The 27,423-nt window shown below is 34.3% G+C and overlaps 1 protein-coding gene across 9 annotated transcripts in view; it reads right to left on the bottom strand.

The window, feature by feature from the left end:
• Window positions 1-27,423, bottom strand: part of PCDH9 (protocadherin 9) — an 899,210-nt gene that overhangs the window by 687,121 nt on the left and 184,666 nt on the right. The gene's annotated exons all lie outside the window — the stretch shown is intronic.

Raw genomic sequence — 27,423 nt, 5'->3', positions numbered from 1 at the left:
CTCCCTCCCTGCCATCCCCACACACACATGCGACCCAATTCTTCAGCAAGTTATCTATTTCTGTGCCACTAGTAGCCAACTTTTTTACAGTCTCTAGGGAAGAAGAGGCTCAATTAACTGTGTGTTTTTTTTGTTTGTTTGTTTTTGTGTTTTTTTGTTTTTTTTAATCTTATACCTTTCCTACTTCTTGTATCTTTATTCCAAGAAGGCTATTTCCATCCTCCTAAATTTCCATTGTCTCATTCGCCATTTCTTTGCTTAAAAATGTGTGAAAATATCCTCCATAGTCAAAGATCTCTTTGGAGCCTCATTTCTCTTAAACAAGCAGTCCCAACTCTCATTTACCTAGCCAACAAACTTGAATTAATTGTCTAGCATTACTGTTTTATTATAATATAAGCATTGAATCCCACCCCCGCAGTGAACATGTAATTATATATTCCAAAGATAAATTCTTAGTCTTATAAACTGAGTTTTGGTCTCCATGAGGTTTCCTTGACATCACCAAGGCATTTAACAATAGGATACTCCTTTTCTGTTGAGATTTTTTTTCTAGACCATCCATGGCATTATTCACTTCTGATTGTTCAGTTACAACATTATTTTCTGCTATCTATACGATCACTTCTCTTGTGAATAACTCTGTCAATGCTGTTTGGATTTGGTCCTCACTCTCTTGTATTCCTTCTTCCAACATTCTCTTGGACAGGCATACTGGTCTTCATGACTCTGTTGTTATCTTAAAACAGATACTGTATTTTGCCATGTATAATGTGCGCCATGTTTTTGGCCCAAACTTTCAGAGAATGCATCCTTCATTTTATTTTTTTTAATTCAAAGTTTTTATTTGTTTATAATTAAGTGCTTGTTTTTTGTATTATAAAGGAATTTTAGCATTTATATCTTTACATATTATGGTACAAGAAATTTTGTACAAGAAATTTTATGTAACAAATAATCACAAAACACAAGAACAGATACAAAGTACAAGAAATTTTATGTACTGGTAGCATATGTATGATATTTACTGCATTATAGAAGTCTAAGAACTCTTCATCATTGCAAGTTAATCATAAGTTCAACAAAACTGATTATCATATTCCAGGGTATTATTTCTCACATGGATACCGTTATTGATTTCTAGAGTTATACTTTTAACTCATAGCACAAATAAAATCATTAAAAACATTTACATACTAGATACGGTATTAGGACTATCCATGTATAATATACATCCTTATTTTTCCCTCACAAATTTGGGCAAAAAAGTGCACATTATACACAGAAACATATGGCAACTATCAAAACTGGAGATATTTGAGTGGATATTAAAAATTTAGCCTGGATTTTAAGTGAAGATTAGAATGCGGATACAGAAGAATATACACCTGAATTTATAAATATCATACTTTGTAACTCCGTTCTTTGTTTCATATCTTTACTTCTGATATTTGGCAAAACGTATTACTAACCACCAGTTTCTCAACTGAGAAATCATCAAATCCTATTTGATTTATCTTTCTCTGTTGCTGTATCTCTCTACAACTTATTTCTAATCTGCTTTTTCTCACCACCATCACAACTACCTTTTTAAATACATAGGACAGATTCAACATATTGATCAGATTCAAGAGGTTTAAAAATTTTGATGGTTCTGTTAACAATATCCAATCTATATTGACTATTTAAGTCCTTTACATTTGGGCTCCAAGCCCCTTGTCTAATCTCTGTCCCTGCATCATTTTTCTCTTTATTTCACCCAGACAGAATGAATCTCTATTCCATCTATGCTCCCACGGCTCACTGTTCATGCCAGCAGTTAACAGCCCTCAACTCCTTCTGTCCTAAGTTCTTAGCACGTCTGTCCTTCCAGTTAGATAAGAAGTTCTGAATAGGTTAGCAACCATATTATTCATCCCTGTAACTCCCGCCCACACCAGCAAAATCCCTAGTAAATATTTTGCACTCAATAAATGTTTAAAAACTAATTTCAGTAATTAAAATCATTTAGATGTCTACAAGAATAAGCTACCTTTAGATGAGGTTAATTCAAGAGCAAACCATGCTTTAGTATACCTTATGCTTATTAATATTTAGTGCATGCATTTCTTCAGAACTCCAAAAATTGTCTCGAACATGGGCATGACTTCTTGCACTACTCCACATGATTTTAAGTGAAAAGTATTATTTATCCATGGTATAGGCAAATAAACTAAGACTAATAGAGGTTAAGTTACCCATTATTGTCACAAAGCCAGTGGGTGATACAGTGAGGATGAAAAACACTTACTTCAAATTTCCATTCATTAACATATCCACTCCATGAAGCATTCCTTCAACAGAAACTCCCCATCTCTTTATGAGGACAAATGAGATAATGTCTGTAAGACAATTCAAGCTACTCAGGAAAAGCAGGCTATATAATTTAAGAGATGAATTTGATAAATTGAATTCACAAATAAGTGAATTGGCTCAAAGCCTCTATAGAGAGGAAGTTATTGTGTCATTTTCCCAATCATCTTGCCAATTTACCTCAAGCTTTACAGTCATACAAGTCTTCTGTAGAGCTCAGCAAATGAACTTCTTAAAAATGAGTTTTGGAGCAGAGATACTGAAAAAAATGGCGGCGTGAGATGAGCCTCTGTAACGCTCCCCTGGAATTTACAACGAATCGGACAACAATAACTCCACAAAGGACTCCTTGCACAGCAGACAGGCAAGACGAAGAGGCCGACTACTGAATTCACCTCCAGGTGGGTGAATCGCACGAGCGGGGGAGGAGGGAGAGGAGAAGTGCGGAGACGGAGCCGCGCGGGCGCAGGACACAGACCTAGCTCAGTGCTCGGAGCCCGCTGCTCCCGGAACTACCGCCGCTGCGGGAGAGGGAAGGACTCGGACTGCTAGGGCTCCGCTCACGGCCCGCAGGGCTGAGGGGGCAGCATACAAAACCGCTGAACCCAACGCTCGCTCACGGCAGACCTCGGAGCAAAGACTGAGGGAAGAGGGCTGAAATCAGTGGTTTAAGCCCTCACTGCCGAGCGGAGAACGGAAGCCTTAGGCACTGAGACTAGCTGCCCCCTCCCTACCCTCCCAGAGCTCGCCCCGCCCCCACCTGCCCCGTGCTAGAAGCGATAAAGTAGCAGTGTCGGATCAAAGGACAGAATATTTGCTGCTCTGAGAACTGTGGACCGCAGACACAGATTCGCAGCTCAACTAGTTCCGGCAAAGGGGAGGGAGCTGTGGAAGCAGGACTGGCTGTGGTGGTGGTCGCCGCCATTGCTCTGGGCCACCTCTCACAACTCACCCCGCCCCTGGCCCCACCTATCTGGGCGGATCCCTGCAGGAGTAAACAGAACTGCTGAAACAAACGAGCTCTGAATCTGGTGCAGAAAGAGCTTTGGAACTCCAAAAGCTCTTCGCATACCTATCAACCTGTTGCAGAAGACACTCCTGTAGATGTCTAGGAAGAGAAATAGTAAATCAGTGATTGCCATGAATAACCAAGGCAACAAGATAGCTCAGAAAGAAAGTGAAAAGTCTCCAGAAAAGGAACTTAGAGATATGGACCTTTGTGATTTAAATGACAGAGAATTCAAGATCGCAATTCTGAAAAAACTGAACGAGATGCAAGAAAACACAGAAAGGCAGTTTAATGAACTCAGAAACACAATCAAAGAACACCATGAGCATTTTACAAAAGAGATTGAAATCTTGAAAAAGAACCAAATAGAATTTCTGGAGATTAAGAACTCAATAGAAGAAATTAACAATAAAATATCCAGCTTAGGTAGTAGAGTTGACCAGATGGAGGAAAGAATCAGTGACATCGAAGATAGGAACCTGGAATTTACACAGAGGGAAGAAGAAAGAGACTTGAGACTTAAAAGAAATGAAAGAACTCTACAAGAACTTTCTGACTCCATCAGAAAGAGCAATATAAGAATAATGGGCATACCAGAAGGAGAAGAAAGAGGGAAGGGAACAGAGAATATATTCAAACAAATCGTCGATGAGAACTTCCCAAACTTGTGGACAGAACTGGATCCTCGAATCCAAGAAGCAAATAGAACACCTAATTACCTCAATCCCAACAGGCCTTCACCAAGGCACATTGTATTGAAGCTGTCTAAAATCAATGATAAAGAAAGAATCCTCAAGGCAGCCAGGGAAAAGAAGACTGTAACTTACAAAGGAAAGCCCATTAGATTATCATCAGATTTTTCAGCAGAAACTCTACAAGCTAGGAGGGAATGGAACCAAATATTCAAACTATTGAAAGAGAGAAATCATGAGCCAAGAATAATATATCCAGCAAAGATCTCCTTTAGATATGAAGGAGGAATAAAGACCTTTCCAGACATCCAGAAGCTGAGGGAATTTTCTAATACACGACCTGCACTACAAGAAATACTAAAGGAGGCTATTAGACCACCATCAACAGGGACAACTTGTGGCAACCAAAACATAAAAAGGGGGAGCGTAAAGGCCTGAACTGGAATATGGGAATAGAGAAAGTAAGCGGACTGAAGAAACTGGAATACTCTAAATATCAAACTTTCTTTTACATAAACTCAAGGGTAACCACTCAAAAAACATCCAAATCTGAAATATATACTGTAATAAAAGAAGAAACAGAGGGAAACATCATAGAATACTACCACACAGAAATAACAGACAACAACAAAAAGGCAAAGAAACAATGGAGACACAGCCTTACCAGAAAACTAAAGACAGAATGACAGGAAATCCTCACATATCAATAATCACCCTAAATGTAAATGGACTGAACTCACCAATAAAGAGACACAGAGTAGCAGATTGGATCAAAAAACTAAACCCAACCATATGCTGCCTACAAGAGACACATCTCAGCTACAAGGACAAGCATAGACTCAAAGTGAAAGGGTGGAAATTGACACTTCAAGCAAATGGTACCCAGAAAAAATCAGGTGTAGCCATAATGATTTCCGATGAAACAGACTTCAGGGTGAAAAAGATAACAAGAGACAAAGATGGACATTTCATAATGGTAAAGGGGACTATACAACAAGAAGACATAACAGTCATCAATATTTATGCCCCCAATCAGGGAGCACCGAAATATACCAAGCAACTACTAACAGAACTAAAGGGAGAAATTGACCAAAACACAATTATACTAGGGGACTTAAATACATCATTGACAGCTATGGATAGATCATCCAAACAGAAGATAAATAACGAAATCGCAGCCCTAAATGACACATTAGATGAATTGGACATAATTGACATATATAGAGCACTTCATCCTAAAACATCAGACTATACATTCTTTTCTAGTGTACATGGAACATTCTCAAGGATAGACCATATATTGGGACACAAAATCAGCCTCAGCAAATTTAAGAAGATTGAAATCATACCAAGCATATTCTCTGATCACAAAGCTTTGAAATTGGATATCAACTGCAAAAAGAAAGCAGGAAAAAACACAAATACATGGAGATTAAACAACATACTTTTAAAGAACGACTGGGTCAAAGAAGAAATTAGAGGAGAGCTCAAAAGATACATAGAAACAAATGACAATGAAAATACATCCTACCAAAATTTTTGGGATGCCGCGAAAGCAGTTTTAAGAGGGAAATTTATATCATTACAGGCCTATCTCAAGAAACAAGAAAAATCCCAAATAAATAACCTCATGTTACACCTTAAAAAACTAGAAAAAGAAGAACAAGCGAAACCCAAGGTCAGCAGAAGAAAGGAAATAACAAAAATCAGAGCAGAACTAAATGAAATAGAGAACAAAAAGACAATAGAAAAAATTAATGTGACAAAAAGCTGGTTCTTTGAAAAGATTAACAAAATCGACAAACCCTTGGCTAGACTCACTAAGATAAAAAGAGAGAAGACACTAATTAACAAAATCAGAAATGAAAAAGGGGAAGTTATCACGGACACCACAGAAATACAAAGGATTATTCAAGAATACTATGAAGGACTATATGCCACCAAATTTAATAACTTAGAAGAAATGGACAAGTTCTTAGAAACATATAGCCTTCCAAGGCTGAACCAAGAAGAAGTGGAAAATCTAAACAGGCCGATCACCAGTAACGAAATTGAATCAGTCATCAAAAACCTTCCCAAAAGCAAAACTCCTGGACCAGATGGCTTCACCAGTGAATTCTACCAAACCTTCAAAGAGGATCTAATACCAATCCTGCTCAAACTCTTCCAAAAAATTGAAGAAGAGTCAGTACTCCCTAACTCATTTTATGAGGCCAACATTACCCTGATACCAAAACCTGGTAAGGACAACACAAAAAAAGAAAACTACAGACCTATATCTCTGATGAATACAGATGCTAAAATCCTAAACAAAATTCTAGCAAATCGAATACAACAATGCATTAAAAAGATTATTCATCACGACCAAGTGGGGTTCATCCCCGGGGCACAAGGATGGTTCAACATTCGCAAATCCATCAATGTGATACATCACATAAACAAAATAAAGGACAAAAACCATATGATTCTATCAATTGATGCAGAAAAAGCATTTGATAAGATACAACATCCATTTATGATTAAAACACTTACTAAAATTGGTATAGAAGGAAAATACCTCAACATAATAAAGGCCATATACAACAAGCCCTCAGCTAACCTCATAATTAATGGTGAAAAGCTGAAGCCCTTTGCTCTACGTTCAGGAAAACGACAAGGTTGTCCCCTATCACCTCTGCTTTTCAACATAGTGTTGGAAGTCCTCGCCAGAGCTATCAGGCAAGAGAAAGAAATAAAAGGCATCCAAATTGGGAATGAAGAAGTTAAATTGTCACTCTTTGCAGATGACATGATGCTATACATAGAAAACCCTAAAGACTCCACCAAAAAGCTATTAGAAACAATCAATGAATATAGTAAAGTTGCTGGCTACAAAATCAACGTACAAAAGTCCATTGCTTTCCTATATACCAACAATGAAATCTCAGAAAAAGAGATAGAAAAAACAATTCCTTTTGCAATTGCAGCAAAAAGAATAAAATACCTAGGAATAAACTTAACCAAGGATGTGAAGGATTTATATGCTGAAAACTATGAGACATTTTTGAAAGAAATTGAAGAAGACACAAAGAAATGGAAAGACATTCCGTGCTCATGGATTGGAAGAATCAACATCGTTAAAATGGCCATATTACCCAAAGCCATATACAGATTTAATGCAATCCCCATTAAAATCCCAATGGCATTTTTTAAAGAAATAGAACAAAAAATTATCAGATTTGTTTGGAACCACAAAAGACCCCGAATAGCCAAAGCAATATTAAAAAAAAAGAACAATACTGGAGGTATCACACTCCCTGATTTTTCCTTGTACTACAGGGCTACAATAATCAAAACAGCTTGGTATTGGCGGAAAAACAGACTCATAGACCAATGGAATAGAATTGAGAACCCAGAAATAAAACCACATAAATATGGACAGATAATTTTTGACAAAGAAGCTAAAAACATACAATGGAGAAAAGACAGCCTCTTCAATAAATGGTGCTGGCAGAATTGGATAGCCACGTGCAAAAGAATGAAACTGGACTGCTATCTGTCACCATGTACCAAAATTAATTCAAAATGGATCAAAGACTTAAGCATAAGACCTGACACAATAAACTGCATTGAAGAAAACATAGGTACTAAACTTATGGACCTTGGGTTCAAAGAGCATTTTATGAATTTGACTCCAAAGGCAATGGAAGTAAAAACTAAAATAAACAAATGGGATTATATGAAACTGAAAAGCTTCTGCACAGCAAAAGAAACTATTGACAAAATAATGAGGCAACCAACTGAATGGGAGAAGATTTTCGCAAACAGTTCCTCTGATAAGGGGCTAATATCCAAAATATACAAGGAACTCATGAAACTCAACAACAAAAAAACAAACAACCCAATTGAAAAATGGACAGAGGACCTGAAGAGACATTTCTCCAAAGAGGATATACAAATGGCAAATAGACATATGAAAAAATGCTCAACATCGCTAATCATCAGAGAAATGCAAATGAAAACCACAATGAGATATCACCTCACCCCAGTCAGAATGGCTTTCATCAACAAAACAAATAGTAACAAGTGTTGGAGAGGCTGTGGAGAAAAAGGAACTCTCATACACTGTTGGTGGGAATGCAGACTGGTGCAGCCGCTATGGAAGGCAGTGTGGAGGTTCCTCAAGAAATTACGAATAGAATTACCATATGACCCAGCAATCGCTCTCCTGGGTATCTACCCCAAAAATATAAAAGCATTTCTCTACAGAGACACGTGTACTCCAATGTTCATTGCAGCTTTGTTTACGGTGGCCAAGACATGGAAACAACCAAAATGTCCTTCGATAGATGAATGGATAAAGAAGTTGTGGTACATATACACAATGGAATACTATTCGGCGTTAAGGAAAGATGATATAGGAGCATTTGTGACAACATGGATGGATCTCGAGAGAATAATGCTAAGTGAAATAAGTCAGACAGAAAAAGCAGAGAACCCTATGATTTCACTGATATGTGGTATATAAACCAAAAAGAACAAGACAAACAAATGAGAAACAAAAACTCATAGACACAGACAATAATTTAGTGGTTACCAGAGGGTAAGGGGGTGGGGGGTGGGTGATGAGGGTAAAGGGGATCAAATATATGGTGATGGAAGGAGAACTGACTCTGGGTGGTGAACACACAATGGGATTTATAGACGATGTAATACAGAATTGTACACCTGAAATCTATGTAAATTTACTAACAATTGTCACCCCAATAAAATTAATTAAAAAAAAAAAAAAAAAAAAAAAAAATGAGTTTTGGTCTCAACTCAGTAAATTTTATTTGTACTTACCCCATATTATTTCCAACAGTTCACTGACCCGTTGCGTCACCAAGGCTACTACTCATCAAAATCAGAATACAAGCACATTTGACTTGTTTCATGGCTAACATTTTAACAATAGTCTCATATAACAATATTGATTTGATATAAAAGCATTTTTTTCTTTCATATCATTACTTTTTATGTGTAGGTTCTACATGAGAATTCATCACATAAGCCTTCAGGACTGTACTTCTTGCACTGTCGTCTTTTTCAATAATAGCACCTACTACATAGGACCCAAGGGCACCCATTAAGTGTTCAATGATATTTTCTAGAAGACATTTTTTTGTCCTCTGAGAGCATTTCTAGCACTCTCAGAAGGGCAATACAATACAATCAATGCAACCTCCAATAGTTCTGAGTTTAACAATGTGAATGCTATTGAAATAGCCAGAGTGTATGAAGAAGCTGCTGATACATGGGCAAATATGAACCATTTGCAGGCCAGACAAAGCTGGCCAAATCCTGTCTTTCACTATTTAGAAAAATAGAATGATTTCATTTAGGACAGAACCGTGATCTGTAGAACAGAAATAGCATAGAATTAAATTTGATTTCATAAGCAAACCTGGTTCCAAAAAGAGTCGCTCTGTATAAACCAAAAATGCAATTTAAACAACACAATACATTTTAGATACCTGAACGTTCATTCGGTTTTACTATAAATGAAGTTTCACTTTAAGTGAGTTATACTGTCACTTTGGGGAATCTAAATAAATCTTGCTCTCTAAGCAATTTATAGACATTGATAGTCCCTTCCAGTTCAAAAAATCTCCCTGTTTACCAAACTAAGGCAGATGGGTACCAGCAGATGGGCACCATGAGGGGGAGAAGAGTGGTGCCCACCTGTTATTGTGTACGTGCCCATGATCCTAGGTTTACTGAGGAGGTAGTTCTATTTTTACTTATTTCAATTAGGAAGGGGCAATATGATAAATCATAGTTAAAACATTTCTACTATTTTCGTATTTTTAAAACTTAAATATATCCAAAATGTAAAATAATGACTGTTTTTAACAATTCCCAACATAACAAGAATTACAAGATATTTAGTAATTTAAGAAAATTATTTTTGTGAACAGTCTATGAGTAATTAAAAATATAATGCACACAACTTTATCAGTCGTGGCAAGTAGGGACAAAAATGATAAAGGTGTTTGTTATGCACAAAGAAAAATTACAAATCCAATAATTTCCAACTGATACTCCAGAAAGTACATATTAATTTAGAACTAATGGTGTAAATGACAGAAAATAACTTTAAAGACCCACACATCTATAACTCAGCTCAATGTAAGAGCAAATAGTTACACACAGATACATTTACACCCCTACATTTGTTTACTAGTAATCCAATTCTGTTGTTACTCTGCTTATTTTTTTATATAATGTTTTGTTTGATTTGAAGCAATCCATCTATCGGTAACCTGTAATGTGTTCTTGCATTGTTACCATTCTTTGGACATTGCCTTGTGATAATTGAAATGGCTTGCAAGTCCATTCAGCAAATATTGACTATTTGCTAATTAAGTAAAAATTGTGTTTGGGATAAGAAAAGTTATATTAGATAAGTAACATCATCAGGTTCTAAATGAACTTGCAGTTCAGTTAGAAAAAGAGTCACAAATGGGTAAAAGTAATTAAAAATGAGACATGTATGTTGCACTTCAAAAGAAGCCTGTCATTTACATATGATGTAAAATGACAATAAATGGGATGGCCTAATAATGAATTACTACTATATACTATGATTATCTAAATTTAACATATTTTCCCATAAGATTCCCCAAAAGAACCAAAATCCTAGGAGTCATCATATCTCAATAATGGCAAATATGTGTTCCCTTACTTGGTCCCTCTGATTGACTGGGGTAGGTTTCAGAAGTGTTGTGTTCTCCAAACATACCAATTGCGATGTTTGCTTTGGTGGATCTCCCGCAAGTCTATATGCTCTTGAGTGAAAGCACGGTAGTCTTTCACTGATGTGTTCCCAGGGCCTGATTGTTACCCTGGACATAGTACACATTCAGTAAATGCTTAAGGGGAGGAAAGATAACCTCAGGCTAAGGTGAACAGGAGAAATGTGAGAGAAGCCAGGGACTTGGATTTTCTGGAAGTCAGAGAGAAAGCTGCAAGAGACTCCTGGAGGGGATAGAGCAAAACTTCAGGGGTAGGGGGTGTCCCAGGAACACTCCAGGAACAAGGAGCAAATCGTGTTGCTCACATGACAGTTAATTGGAAGAGAAGTGCCTGGATGGGTATCACAGCTAGATAAGGTGGTTTTTATTTAATAATTTGTTTTATTGGACACATTCTGTCAGTCATTTAGAAACTTTAAAAAATTTAACTATAAAACACATTTTCTGTGTTGGAGGGAGGATACTTTTTATAAATTTTCTGCAAACAAGTCTTTGATTTTCTATTATATTTTATATTTTAGAATGCACATGTATCAAGTCATATTTTTCTTTTTAGTCTGTGTGTAGTGTGTGTTGCTTTTTTTCTAAAAGTCAAGTACTGCTTACAGCAGAATCCATCTCTGAAAAAAAAATCATACAGGAAAACAACAACAACAACAAGCTTTTATTTGGTTTAGTGGTACTCACTTATCCCAGTTTGACTATGCTATACCATGTGGACCTAATGCTAGTGCATCCCACCACCTGACTTCCCCCGACCAACCACTGACAAGCAGCAGTTAAATAGGAGCTAAAATACATTGACAGACAAAATAATTTTTGGATTCACCACTAAAGTAAAGCTTTGTTGAAGCCATAGCAACTCAAGCAATATCCATATCTATCTAGATTACTAAGCAGGCAAAATATCTGCCAGAAGGGTTGAATGCCTGAAAAAGTATCCCCAATTAAGAGATAAAATGTACATATTCCTTTCTTCAAAAAACCAACTGCAATGTGTAAAGGAAAATCAGAAACAGACTGTCCATCAAGAAAGCAGCTGGAGAAATCAAAACAATAAAATACGTAGTTGGCATGTTGCTCTTATATATTAGCCAAATCCCCACCGGGAAAAATGCCATGTAGATTTCAGTCAATAAACAAATATCTGACAAGAGGTCAAATCAATCAATCCATTCTGTTATAATAGATCATATGCAGAGTTATGGGAACAGAATCATTATGACACCCATAACAATGCGTTTGGTTTTAACTAGATTATGTGTTTGTCGTCTGTTAACTTGAATCATATGGGACTATGGAAAATTTATACTCACTGTGTGAAATGCTTTGAGCCAAACAAAACCTGAATACATGAGATTTCTATCGGTAGTTAAAACACCGGTGAAAATAAGTATGAGAAAAACTGAGGCAAAACTTAAGACAGTTCAAAGTATACAATTAAACTTAAATGTCTTCATTATATGAATATCTACCTATTATAGCTTGGCATTTCTATCTTTTCTTTTCTTTGTCTTTGTGACGTAAAAGAAACATGGTCCTTTTTCAAAGTTTCAGCCTCCCTTTCCATTTCTTGTCATTCCTATGTTACCCAATGCAGAACTAGTCAAGCTTCAAACTCAAGAAGCAAAATGACAACTGCTCACGATGTATTGTTATATAGTAAGTCCTCATGTCATGTCATTAATAGGTTCTGTGACTTTAAGAGAAATGACATAACAAAACTAGTGTTAATGTAAATAAGAGTTCAGTTCGTAGGGCAACTCATCAACGTTATCACAAAACAACATTGACTGAAATATACTTCCAGGAACTGCTGTCCTTTACAACTACTAGCTGACGAGGAAGAATAATTTGCTATACCTACAAGCCCTCTTTAGCAGCTTAAGTGGAATTCTGTAGCAACCACACAGAGTTGAATCTCTTTCATAGCACAGTACCTGAGTAGCAGATGCTCAATAAATATTTAATGAATGAATGTAATAGGAAAAAAGAGTCATCAAATACTTGAATGCATACTTGCATGACAAGTAGTGTAGCTTTATTTTATTCAAGTACCCATACAAGTTTTTGATACTAGAAAAGTATCATTGAAACAAATTACATATTTTTTTTCCTTTTATACCTCTGGGTTTAAAAATTTATATGCTACTATAAATGTACTCATGGATATGGAAGTGGTATTTTTTTATCTAATTATGTCATTTTTAAATGGGACATTTGGGTCTTGCTCTCTTTCTCAATACGTCACATCACTTGCATTTTTTGTTAAAGTCAGAAAAAAATATTTATGAGTTAATTAATTAGTGTGTATTAGGGCCTCTATATGGAACTTTTTTTTTTCATTTCATAAAAATGTTCCAACTTCTAAATACTAGGATGAGCAAGGACGTGGTTTTTAATTTAGACGAGATTCAGAGCCCAGGAAAACTAGAGTAATCTCCCCCACCCCCTACTCCTATATGGAATAAGGTGTGTGAAATTACTACTTTTCTTCTTTGCCGGGAACTATGCAAGACTTCCATGAATGCCTGTTCAACTCAACACTGAGCGTATCACATTTTATTGTGCTTTGCTTCATTGTACTTCGCAGGTGCTGCGTGTTTAACAAACTGAAAGCAAAAACTTCCACCAGCAAAAAATTATGAATCTAATGCAATATTCACTTTATTTGGGTAGTCTGGAAGCAAACTCAGAATATCTCCGAGGTATGCCTGTAACCGAATGTGATTTCTTTACTTTCTTTAAGGAAACAGTATCATATACTGCCAGTGCTTAGTCACATTTAATAAAGATGAATCTTTTTAGCAGTTCAACATCCTCAGTTCTTTTAAAAACAAGGAGGTCGAATGCTCTGAGATATTCTCTAAGTGTATAAACCATGTTCTTTCCTTCAGAGATAGAAAATAGTGTGTTGCTTCCTGACTGGACATCAAAGGCTCCTCTCCTATGTTGTGGCTTCAGAAATGGGGGTGCAGTTATTGTTGAAAGGGAAGCCTATTAAGATTGGCAGCTTCGGTGCTCGAATACTGACTGAGACAGGTGTACAGAGCTCTGCATACTGATTCAAATTGAATCTGAAAATAGCAATTTATTCACCAAATCAAACCAACCACTGCAATGCAGTTTTCTCATGCAGCTCTTATTTCCAACCAATCACTCTTAACCAATTTGAAACCTATGTTTTATAGTAACATTTCTGTTTCAGGGAGGGGTTTGGCCAACCTCTCAGAGAAAACCTTTCTTCCAGCCTTTTTAACTTTGAGCCTTATTTTAGAAGATGATCTGTTTATGGTTATACTACGTTATCTAGGCAAAAATGAGCAACACCTGTTCCAAATTAGTACTCCAGTCCCACACTCCTTTTTTCTCTTCTCCACCAACTGTCATTCGTTTTCCTTTATCCATAAAAAAGCAATTACATTAGATTCCTCCGTAACACAATTTCAAAACTTCAAAAGCCATACCAGAAATTCTGTAGTAAAGCTGTATCTTCTGTATGCCATTATAATCAACTTCCAGGAAATTGAAAATCATGTAAAACAAAGACATATTGGAAGTGAATCTTTTTATTTAAATGGTTACTTGAAGGAGTAACACTTAATAGCCGAGACAAGAATTTGAAACAAGTAAATGAAAGATAGTTTGCCTGAAGGGAAGCAAACAGAGTAAGGAACTATGAACTTGGATCAAAAATTGGACAACTAAATATACCTTGAATGAACACCTATCCCTGGCCTTTGGTCAGCCTTCCCAAAGGTCTTGGATGGAGAGGCTCACAGTGGCAAATCACAGGTTATTGCCATGGCTGCAAGCAAGGGGGGAATATAAGAAAACGGCAATTGAGAAACACTGAAAAGAAAATTAAGTTGAACTGGAAAGAATGCATATATAAACGCAATTTTTAGGCACAAATACAGTCTATCAGGAAAAAAGTATAAACAAAGAATATAGATCATATCAGTAACAGCCAAGACTGTTTTTTAAGGATGTTCCATGTTGTAAGGCATTCTGTCTAGAGGAGAAAAGAGAAGGAAAAGCAAGTGGAAGATGAGAAGTAGGAGAAGTGGCGGTAACCGTAGTAGCTCTGGTTGCCAAAATTGCTTTCCATGTCTTGGCATTCAGAAAAATGAAGCCCTCATGCAACTGTTTGCACATGTATTACTCTCAATTCTTTATCAGGAAGCCCACAGAATCTCATTTTTGTATTTACATCTAAATCGGTATTTTAATGTAAATGGAAGATGGGAATGCATTGAGACATTTAGGTTATGAGATATATAGAACTTTCCAATCTGATGAAAACTTAAGTTGACATTAGCAAAGATTTGCCAATAACTAAAGAGCAAAAATTTGTATCAGAATAGGCCAACTGCCATAATACACAATGGCGGCTGTTTCAAAGCATAGTTTGTGGATTATCTGAACTAAAGACAGGGAAGGAAAAATATTAATACAGAACAAACGTAAAACTATGTCATACCTCTAGCCTTTACATTGTAAATAGCAGAAAAAATGAAGAAATACTCTTCCAGCACAGTCATCCCTCAGTATTCACCTGGATTTGCTTTCCAATGCCCTGAAGATACCCAAATCCTTGGATGCTCAAGTCTCATATAAAATGAATTAGTATTTGCATAGAACCTACATACATCCTACTGTATACTTCTCTAGATTGCTTAATACAATGTAAATAGTTGGTGTATTGTTTAGGGAATAATGACAAGAACAAAACGTCGGTACATGTGTGGTACAGATGCAGTCATGACGGGCCTAACAATGTGGCACATGTCAGCAACAAGGTAACTTTTTTTGTCTGAAAATTTTCTATCTGGGGTTAAATCTGTGGATGCAAAATCCTGGAATATGAAGGGCTGACTGTATTTGCAAACTATTATCTGACCAGATAAGCAACTGATCACATTGTTGATGAATGAGTGAAGTTCTGAAATATGTCTTACTTCTGTTTCTCTTACTGCTGTTTTGCTTAACATAAATAAAAATATCAACCAACATGCCTGTTGGAAGTATACTAATTTGTTATTTTCCATTAATCAATGAATATATTCTATAAGAATCAGTTGGCCATATAGAGTTTACCATGAAATTTATGTTATCATTTGTAAATTGAGAGCTACACATTCTTCATATCAGTAAAATGTACAATAAATGTGTGTGTCTGTGAGTGTGTGTATGTATACATATGCTAGGTAAGAAGCTGTTGTTTACCTGTGGTGCTGTATTCTAATTTTTTTCATCTAAATGGCTAGGTGAAAATGGCTTAGTATGTTTTATGTTAACTCTCCAGTGAAAAGTCAGGTCCTCTGTTATAGGCTCTTATTAGAATACTGGATAAATGTAATAAAACATCAAAACAAAGTCACTTTAAATATAATTCATGACATATCAAAAAAGATCAATATGTTTCCATACTCTTTCTTAAAAAGTCAAAATCTCTATTGTTATTGAGGGAAGCACCTTTATTTTATCACTTTCCAGATTGTACGGGCACATTCAAAAGTATATAATTATGATCTTGCCACTAGCATCTACATGTAAGAAAATTATCTTCTCTGAAAATGACTGCTTTGGAACATGAATTTAGTATTGATTTATTTAATTTCCATTTATGACCATCCACTATGTGCTAAGTGAAAAGCAACTCCATTTTCTGAAAAAGTAGATTAAAAGTTACTGGTGAAGGGTGGGAAGGCGTGATACAAGACTTGAAAAAGCTGTTGTGGGTTTGTTGGAGGTGTCTTACTGTGTTAATTATGGCGAGATTTCACAGTGATATCCACGTGTTAAAACTTATCAAATTGCTTTTTAAATATGTGCATTTTATTCCTTGTCAATTTTACCTCAATAAGTCCATTTTAAAAGTTTCTTGAATGAAGAAAGGTAAAAGCATATTTATATACTTTTACATATACATGTATGTATGTATATATGATACTATAGCATTATGTAATATAATAATATATAATATAATGTACTACATATGTCATTGTATCATATTATGTAGTATTAGGGTTATCACTGTGTAGCTGATTTTGTGCACAATTTTTTTAAAAATCTTGATGCTATGTTCTTTTATAAAATAAACAACATATTTTATTTTATGATAAGTAAGTATTCTATTTTTTAAAGCGGGAAAAATAGTATATATATGGTATGAATTCATTTTTAAAGTGTGCAATTTAGAGAAAATGATAAAGATGTTTAACTGTTAAAAGATAGTTAAACCAATAGTTAATCACAAGACTGTGATTTTTAAACTTTCTTCTACTTTCATTATAATTATTTTTTTCTAAATATTTTACTAATATGTTTTACTTCTCCGCAATGAAAACGTGTTATTTAAATACCTATTTACCATACACATACGCTTAATTCTGAAGTATTACCTACAGATTTAAATAAGGTTAGATTTGTCATCTTCCAAGAGCTTTATTCTTTCTTAACCTGATGTAGACAATTATAATTTAATTATATCATAAAGATAGTGCTAGCAAAATCGTGTTGTCTTGAAATAAAATTAGCTTCTAAAAATAGTCTATACTAACTCTGTAATTTTAAATAAACCTCTTAATATATTCCTATCAATTTTGTAATTTATTCAATAAATACTTTGAGTTAAACCCTGATTATGCAAAAATGAATGAGAAAAAAAATATTTTGCTGTCATGGAATTTATAATATCAAGACAAGACAGATGAAATAATAACTGTTAAAATACTTAAAAAGCTGTTGGAGTTTTTTCTTTCTTTTATCAAAAGGGAGAGCAAAAAGAGAGTATGATATCATCCTCCAATTTGTCCTTAGAGGGGATTTATATGTGAAAAGAAGCGTGAGAAAAATGTAACTACTTCTTAAAATGAATGTAAATGTAGTCTTTTGAAAGTTTTCACTCTTCCTAATTATTTAGTTCTTGAAAATACTCTTTTTAGATTCTTATGGAGGCTCTCTTCCCATCATGGAGATTATCTATCTTTTTCAATATCTGTTTTTCTATCCCTTCTAACATAGTTCTTCAGTGGTTAACCTCTTCTTCAAAAGCTAATACATCCCTATCTTCCCTAGAAAGCAGATTATTTTACTGGCATAATTCCCTGCTTGTGTTTTAAGAGCCTTGACTAAGTTGTTTTGCTTTTTAGCTTGCAATGGCCTTTTGAATGATCAATATGCATTATGGAACTATGCTTATTCATCACTTTTCCCAACCAGGAAAGCACATCAAAATTCTGGAGAGAACACTTAAACATAAATCATAATACTCACCTAATGCAACCTTTCATTACTCTCCATTTTTTAACTCCCAAACTCAAAATATTTCACTTTATTTTTCTATTTTTATTTTTATTCTTTCCAGATAAATCTCTCAACATAACTAATATTTGGAATGCAAGTCAGAACCCTTTATCTTCCTGTCAAAACCACTGTAGAAATTAGCATAGGCCTTAGGACATTCACAACTTTGCCATTTTTGAACCAGCCATTTTTCTTGATGGCTTAGTGATGCAATTATCAGAAAGAGACTAACTTTTATTATATGTGAGTAGATATGTCCCAGGAATGCCCTGCTCTGGATCTGTAGCTTTAGGTGGATAGTAAAATATTTCCCATGGGCACAAATGGGCAAAGTGGAAGACAATAATTCATAATGCTTAGAAGAGTTTCTAAGACCCAGCAATGTCGTAGACCAGGCATCTGCAGCTGAGCTTGAGGATACTTCTGCCAGAGTCCTGTGCCTTTTGCCCAATGTGCTCTTTGTGAAAAGAATAGTTTGCTCTCTGTAACTCCTTAGAGCCTTTAACCTGAAGGCTAAAGGTCTCTAACTCCATAAATATAAAGCTTGCCTTCACTCTTCTACCATTGTTGTGATTAAATATGTTACCTTTCGACTTAGAAATCAAAATTTTAAATTTCTGATAACAAAATAAAAAGTAGCAGGTATAGGAAGATCTAAAACATTCACAACTCCTAAAGTAAGTTTATTTAGTAGTTTAAATAAGTCAGTTACTGTAATCTATTCAAACTCCAAGTAACACGGACACAGAAAAATCCAAATAACTAGCCCTATAATTATATGCTATGGTTTCAAAAATGACATTTTGAGAGTAAAATAACAAAAAAGGAATTACTGCTTCACATTAAATTTGTATTCAAAGCATAAAAGAGAAAAAAATGCAACCATTTATAGAAATCTCTGAGAGAGCTGTCTTGTAATGTTGGCTCATTTTTTTTCCATCCATAAACTACTTTGAAAGCAGGTGTTAAAAAAAGAACCAATAATAAAACCACAATGTCATCTAAAGTTAGAAACATCCACAATTTTTGGAATGAACAGATTATTTTTATAGTTAGTTCAGAAAATGAAAATATCTATATGTGTATATGTTAAAATTATCCATATTTTCTATAATTTACAGTAATAATTTCTTACAAAAATTCTTAACTCTTTTCTTACCTATAAAATCCAATTTAAATAATACTTGTCTTCCAAAATGCCTATTAGTGTGTTTAAAATACAATTCTGCACAATACTGGATTTTTCATTGTCTTTTCCCATTATTTGTGTCTGAAACATTTGCCTTGCTAGTGAACTTTTTTTTGATAATGAAAAATGTGTATATTGTTTCTGATTTATTATTACAGAGTTATGAGAAGCTACCTTTGCAAACTATGCCTGTCAAAGAGAACACTTCTGGTCTTTCACTTAGATTTTACATAATTTTGTAGAAACTTGCAAATGATAAATAGAGGGAAAATAATTTCAAAACAAATGTTTAAAGAAGTTTCAATAAGAAGAGCAATCCTACAGACAGCACAGGTGGACTTGCACCAACAAGAATTTCGCAATCAGCCATTGAGCTTCCAGAAAAGCTCAACAGTTGTATATCATAGGTGTGAAGGCAATTGCAAAATGGCTTTTGGAATTAAAAGTTCAGTTCTAAAAAACATTAATATGTAAATGTTTCAAATTTGGAGATATATAGTATTATTTGTATTCAGGTAAAAAGCCTGCTGAATATATGTGTGTGTGTGTGTGTGTGTGTGTGTGTGTGTATATATATTATATACATTATAATATATATAATATATATTATATAGTGTGTATATATTTCTTTCCATATATATATATATATGTGTGTGTGTGTGTGTGTGTGTGAATATATATTCACATATATATATATGGAAAAGATAAGAAAAAGAAAGGTATCCCCTGTCCTAATTGTAAATGATGCAAAATCAGGAAGGTTTTTCACGTTTTCAGCCCAATTTGAATTAAACTCATTATAAGACTACTTGGAGAAATGCCCATGCTATTTTTTGTTTGAATTAAAATTGCAGCTATATTATATGAAGGGCATACAATTTAAGAAGACAGTTCTTCCTGCATAACAGGATTGTTGTTTCATGCAAGTTATTGAGTAACACTTTGCAGAGCTTGCCTCCTAAGCAGAGCAGCTGTTGTGCTTGGAAGTTATCAGAATCAGTTATTATTTGCAGATATACGACCACGGTTCTTATAGTTTGCAAACTATGAGTCACTAATTACTAGTATCGGCCTGTGTTTTTAGTCTGCTTGTTAAGTTTTCTTCTAAATTTATCTTAACTCTTGACTGCTGTGATGAGCAGCTAAAAATAAAAATTAAAAAATTAGGTCTGAGGAAATCCTTGGAACAATACAAGCAAGATTTTTTTTCAATTAGGAAAATATGCAAACTGAAATTATTTTATAGGAAAATCATTATACAAATTACAAACTTCAAAAAGATGATGTTTTATTTAACTTGTGTAAATAAAGCGGACAGCAATACAATCTTAAATATATGTTATGAAATCTGAAGTAGAAACAATACATATATATATATAGTAATCTAAGGCCGTTTTTTTTACATTTTCTATATGCTAATCCTGCCTATGACATTCATGCCAAAGTCTTTACTAAACCTCAAGTGGCATTTTTACTGATAATTTCCTAACATGTTTCATTAAAGGGAAAAACAAAAACAACAAAAACAAAAAACCTGAGGTACCCTGTAAAATACCCATTTTTGCTTCTCTGGTACCACCCTGGACAGAGGGAAGTGCATGACAAAACCAACTCTAAAGGAACAGATACAGTAACCACCATTTTTGCAAAATATATTATGTCATTGTTTAGGTCTACATTTTTATGATAGAGTGTCCTTCCATTTCTGAAAAATTTAGTCTGTTCAGAACATTTTAAGCTATTTGAAGTATAATTTAATGCACAGAAGTTCAGGGATAACTCATTGCTGTAAATTTAGTCAACTGGGCCAACTATCCCACTCAATACTAAAATAATATTTCATTCCTACAGAAAAGAAGTGCATGATTACATCATGAATATAGTCATCCTGACATATTGCCGTCAGTTGGCTGTGTGCACATATATATATGTGTATGTATATATACATATATATATGTGTGTATATATATGTATATATGTATGTATGTATATATACATACATATATATGTATATATATGTATATATATATGCTGATATGTGCATGTTCATGTATGTGTATATGTATACCTGAGTTGTTATATAATGCTTACAAAGGAAAGAATGCAAATTCAGTTATTATTAAATTGTTGTTAATTTCTTAATTGTGTTTATGAAGTTCCAAGATGAAAAATTTGCCAGATGCTTCATGAATCGACTTCAGACCAAGAGGATACAACAGGATCCGAGGCAGCATGTATACACTGTACAAAGCGTGCAAGTCCCACAGAGGGCATGCATCTCTTATCAAACTGTCTTATCAAGGTTCATTCTTATATGAATGTACTACATATAACATGTATATGCATTGTACATTAATAGATGTAATCCCCACTATAATTTTTCTACTATATTTACTCAGAATTTTCATGATAGTTGAATTATCTTCATAGAATTTATATACAGTTTTCAATTTCTTAAGCAAATGTTGGTAATTGTTCATCACAGCCTTATGCTTTTCTTTCCTTTTGAGCCTTAAAACTCTAAAATTGGACTTCAAAAAAAATAAAGAACACTTCAAATAAATAAATATGTAACATATAATTATAAATTAAATTGTGTATTAAAATTATGTTATTAAAATTAAATTATATATTAAATTTTGTGTTGTTAGGGACAAAAATGGACGGCAATTATGATAAGGCAACTAAGATAACTTTGAACATAGATTAATTAACTTTGCTCGAGGTCAAGAAATCTGTCCACCAAACTCTACAACAATCTGAAAAGTTTGAAGAGGAAAAGAAAATCAGAGCAAATGTATCCCTACTTTTAGAACATTATCTAGATCAGGGGTGCCCAAACTGCAGCCCCCAGGCCAACCGTGGCCTGCGATCCATTTTTTACCAGCCCGCAGCAAATGCCAAAAATATATTTAGTTTACTTAAATAAACCAGGTGAGGCAATATGTACTTCACCTTGAGTGGGTGGCCCAGCTGTTTGTATATTTTACCGCACATGGCCCTTGGTGAAAAACGTTGAAAAAAGTTTGGACACCTCTGATCTAGAGCTTCTTTATCAACGATGAGAATTCTTGTCTCATCTATATACAGAAAAATACAAATATTTAACAGTTTATATGAAGTATATAATCCAACATTTTTCCTTGGCTTTTTCTCATCTGCTAAAAAGTTACTTGACCACACTCTGATTTTAACTTTGAAAACTTAGACATAATCATTAAAATTCTTCCAAATAAAAAAAATGTTAAAATATGATAAGAAAGAACAACTCCTATGTATTTTCAAAGCTCTGATAAATTTTCTTTTTTCAAAATGATTATTTGTGCCATTGATGGAAATTGAAACAACACATGAGCATGTAAGTGGAGTCACAGTCTGTTTTATATCTAGAAAGGAAAAACATTACATACCACATCTCACATCAAACAAAATGCATACAAGCACAACTGTAAGGAGGGATAGCTTTGGGAGCATGCAAGGGCATTTGACAAAAATGGGTGGGTACTGTTGGGATTGGTTTCGTCCCCACTGTTTCATATTTTATTTCCATTTTTAAGCTAAAGTACATAGCTCAAATCAGGTTTCCAGCCATTCAAATCTCTCTTGCTACATAGAGCTCTAAACCCACCAATCTCTCAGACCTTTGATAAGTAAACAAAGCAGTCAATAGCATGATACCTTTAGGTATCAGAGGCATCCTTCGATTAAAGCGTTCCAAGGAAAACATAAAAACCATGTCACATGCAACTGGATCAGATGCCATGCAATTTTGGGGAACTGAAACATTCAAGGAAATGTGTGAAAATGAAGTATAGTAGATCAGTGTCAATTTCAGGGTTTTGACATTTGTTTTATGAATGTGTGTATGTATGTATGTATGTATTTATTTATTTCCTGTATTTAAATTACAGGTGATGTTATTTTGATTCCTTCCTTCTCTGAACAGGTTGTTTTTCCTTTTTTAGGAGCTTCTGAGAAAACATGTAATTGTCCCTTGCCAAAATTTTCAGTTCCTCTTCTGTGCAGACAGCAGTATTTATATGATAAAATTGTAATGACCATGGGCCTGCACACCAATGTGAATCACCAGCACATTTGCAATAAGGCCATGCTTTTTTGTGACTGGAATTGGGTGGTATTCTCTAAATGGAAGGCTCCATGGCCTGAGAAGCAGGTTTAGTAGAATAGAAGCTGCTCCAGAGAAAACACCATTATCATGCAGCAGTTGTCCAATGAAACGGGTATTTATGAAACACTGCCAAGGAAACTCTATTATGGGTTGTAAATGAAAACTGGGGTTTAACATATACCTGACACGAGGCTGGAGGATCTAGTGTTCAGACTACCCCACAGATTTAGTTAAAAGCAGCTTTAGAGTGCCCCTCCATCCGTGATTACATCCCCTTTAATTTTCCACAAAATCCTATTCTATTTTCTGGTTGCCATTTCATAGGGGGGACAAAGTCTAGAGAGGTTTAGGATTTTTGTTTAACTAACTGTCAATGCCAAGTTAAGTCGCGTTGGAACTGGGTGGGGGCAAGGGATGCCCATTTTATCAATGTTAAATCATGAATTTATGTTACTTGCTTGGCTTACACAGGAACAATATTTGTACTTGGCTTCTTGACTCACATATTTATACACCCTTGGCTCTGTGCCTGGGGATATTTACACTTTCTTTAGCTTTACTGTAAATATTCTATGAAAAGATAAAAAATCCACTATCAATTTTTGATTCTAAAAATGTTATTTTGAAGGGATTGTTGTTGTTTTTGTTCATAAATATGACCTTCTTTGTGAAAGCTCATGATCCAAAGTATAAACAAATAATTCTGAGGTCTTGATTCTGAATCTACATGTAATAACTTACAGAAATGTTCAGGTTTATGTTGAGTATACATCTGACTGATACTAGCAGAGTTCTTTCTGTGAGAACTACATTTTAGCTTTCACATGACAGAAATATTGTAAAAGTTCCTCTCTGACACCAAGCATACTTTCATAGAGTATACGGATGAGATGAGATGAGTCGTGATTCAGTATTGTTCCATTTCATAAATGAAAATACATTACCTCTTTACTCTCAGCAAAACAAAATTAAGGGGGACTTCTGGTAAACAAGATTAGCTTGAGAATGTGGAGTATACGACACCATAAACCTTAATTCTTGTCTGATGAAGAAATGTCATTCATAGCAATAAGCAATAAGAATACTAACATATAGATATTTTTTGTAATGAAAATAATGAAATGGTCATTGCAATGGAATGGAAAGATGGTGGTGGTGAGGGTGCTGGGAGGAAGACTATAAATTCTAGAATATGGTTGTGAGATAGTCTCATAAAGAAAATAATTTCTAAAAGCTTCACATTAAGATATAAATAGCAGTTCATATGGAAATGGTGAAAACAGCTTTTTAACCAGAAACAGAAATCACAAATGCTTTAAAATAAGTTGTACAAAATTCCACTTGAATTTAAGAACTCACGTAGAATCCAAGGGAATAGCCTTTGAATTAGTTGGCAGTATAAGAAATTGTTTTGCGGTTTATGCTATAAAATGAATTAAATTGTAATTTAAGATGAATGTTTTTGGAGTAAAAATACTATAAGAGCCACATATTTCAAACAGTTTTTAGAGTTACTTTAAAACCACTACAGAGACCTGAGAGAGTAAGACTAAAGTGGTCATTAACATAATTACTGTGGATAAGTATAGTAATTTAAATGTGCATGTATATGTTTGAGATTTTAGGAAAATGCAATCTGGCATGATGTTTAAAACATTAAATATTTTATGTAATTGCTCATGAGGTAATAACATAACAGGTTACTTTAACATACACATATCCCAATCTGATTTAGATTTGAAACAAACTGGTCCAATTTTCTGATGAAATTACAAATATAATAGTTAAAAATACCTAGTCAATAATCCACTGCCCTTCATGACAGTAAAGCAACAATAAACACATTGACATGACTTATATCACATTGATTTATATTATAAATATAAACACCAAGAATATATTTAAAAACTGGAAATGTTTTTCAATTACCAATTTGTTGTTGAATTTTTAAATTATGTTTAAAATCTCAGGGCACAATGTGGGCAGGAAGGAGTGTTGGAGGTAAGAACTATTGAATAACTTTTGCTGGTAAAGGTTACTATTTTCGGGAAACAATAAAGACTCATCTATACAAATAAACAAGATAGAATTTGACTGAATAACTATGAAAGTCATTAAAAATGTAATTTCATTTTAGAATAAAAACTTGTACTCTTTAAGACTTAAAAATTTAAGTTAAATATCCTATAGTAACTCTAGAATATATCCTCCCATTATAACTTCTAATTTTGAAGGATGTATAAAACATCGATTCTAGGTGAGTTCTTGAATTCAAGTGGAATTTTGTACAACTTATTTTAAAGCATTTGTGATTTCTATTTCTGGTTAAAAAGCTGTTTTCACAATTTCCATATGAACTGCTATTTATATCTTAATGTAAAGCTTCTGGGAATTATTTTATTTATGAGAATATCTCACAACCATATTCTAGAATTTACAGTCTTCCTTCCAGCACCCTCACCACCACCATCTCTTCTTTCCATTGCAATGCCCATTTAATTGTTTTATACATTTTAAGTGAAAATGAGAATTCATCCGTACATCTTACATATGCATATGGACAACTCCAAATGAACATGCTAATGTTTATTTGGATAATAAGCAAAGTAGGCATTGTGTTTGTTTGCTTTGCCTTCCCAGTATCCGATTACTCTCCAGGGTATCCCCCTCAACAACAATCAGTCTAAGAATGTCAGATGAGATGAACACTTACTCATTCACAATATTTGATCTACTAATCACATTGACTAGTTAAGACTTGAGCATTTTTTAAAGATATATACATATATACATATATGTATATATATATATACATATATATATATATGTATATATATATAAATTAAAGTTTATTGGAGTGATAATTGTTCATAAAGTTACATTGGTTTCAAGTGTACAATTCTGTAATACATCATCTATATATCACATTGTGCATTCACTACCCAGAGTCAATTCTCCTTCCATCGCCATAGATTTTATCCCTTTTACCCTCATCTACCACCTACCTCCCCCCATCTGTGTCTTCATTTGTTTGTCTTATTCACAACAACATGGATGGATCTTGAGATTATTATGCTAAGCAAATGAAGTCAGACAGAAAAAGTAGAGTACCATATGATTTCACTGATATGTGGGATATAAAACTGAAAGACTTGAGCATTTGATATGAGTGAAGGAAATGTAATTCTTTTCCAGGAACCTCCCTGGGACAGTGGACAAAGATAATAATGAACACATATCCAGTGTGTTCTGGATGTAATCTTTCTAATAAACTCATTTTTAATGAACCGGTAGAGTGTAGACATGGCCAGGGTACACAATGAGCCTACCTAAAAATAAAGCCCAAATGAAGGAGAGTTGATCTAGAAATGGAAAATGGAATGAAAGCCCAGGTCCTGACAATATCATTAGAGCAACAAGGCACAACTGAATCTGAAGTCAAAGTAGAGCCTGAACTTTTCAATACTATTAGACAATATATTCCCTTTTGTATTTAAAAAAACACAGTTGGACACTGTAGGTTAGAATGAGAAAGTCCAGGTAAATAAAAGTAGAATGATGTGTTACTTTCAAATTTTCATTTATATTTAATTTAATGTTTTATATGCAATTCAGAAGTGCAATACACACACACACACACACACACACACACACACACACAGGTACCAAAAAATGTATACACATTTTAAGAAAGGAAGAAAAAACTATTAAAATTGTAATAGTCAATATATACCGATAACAAAAGATGAATACAAGTCATGTGTATACATTAAATATATATGTATAGATATACATATCTATACATATCTATACATATATACATATGTATATATGTACATATGAGAGAGACAGAGAGAGAGAGAGAGAGAGAGAGAGAGAGAGAGAGAGAGAGAGAGAGAGAGAGAGAGAAGAGAGAGAGAGAGAGGAAACTTCAAAATTTGAGTCTCAAAAAGCCATATGGCTTA

The sequence above is a fragment of the Rhinolophus hipposideros genome, assembly GCF_964194185.1.
Source record: "Rhinolophus hipposideros genome assembly, chromosome: 4".
Taxonomy (NCBI): Eukaryota; Metazoa; Chordata; class Mammalia; order Chiroptera; family Rhinolophidae; genus Rhinolophus; species Rhinolophus hipposideros.
This window is presented reverse-complemented; position numbering and strand designations above follow the sequence as displayed.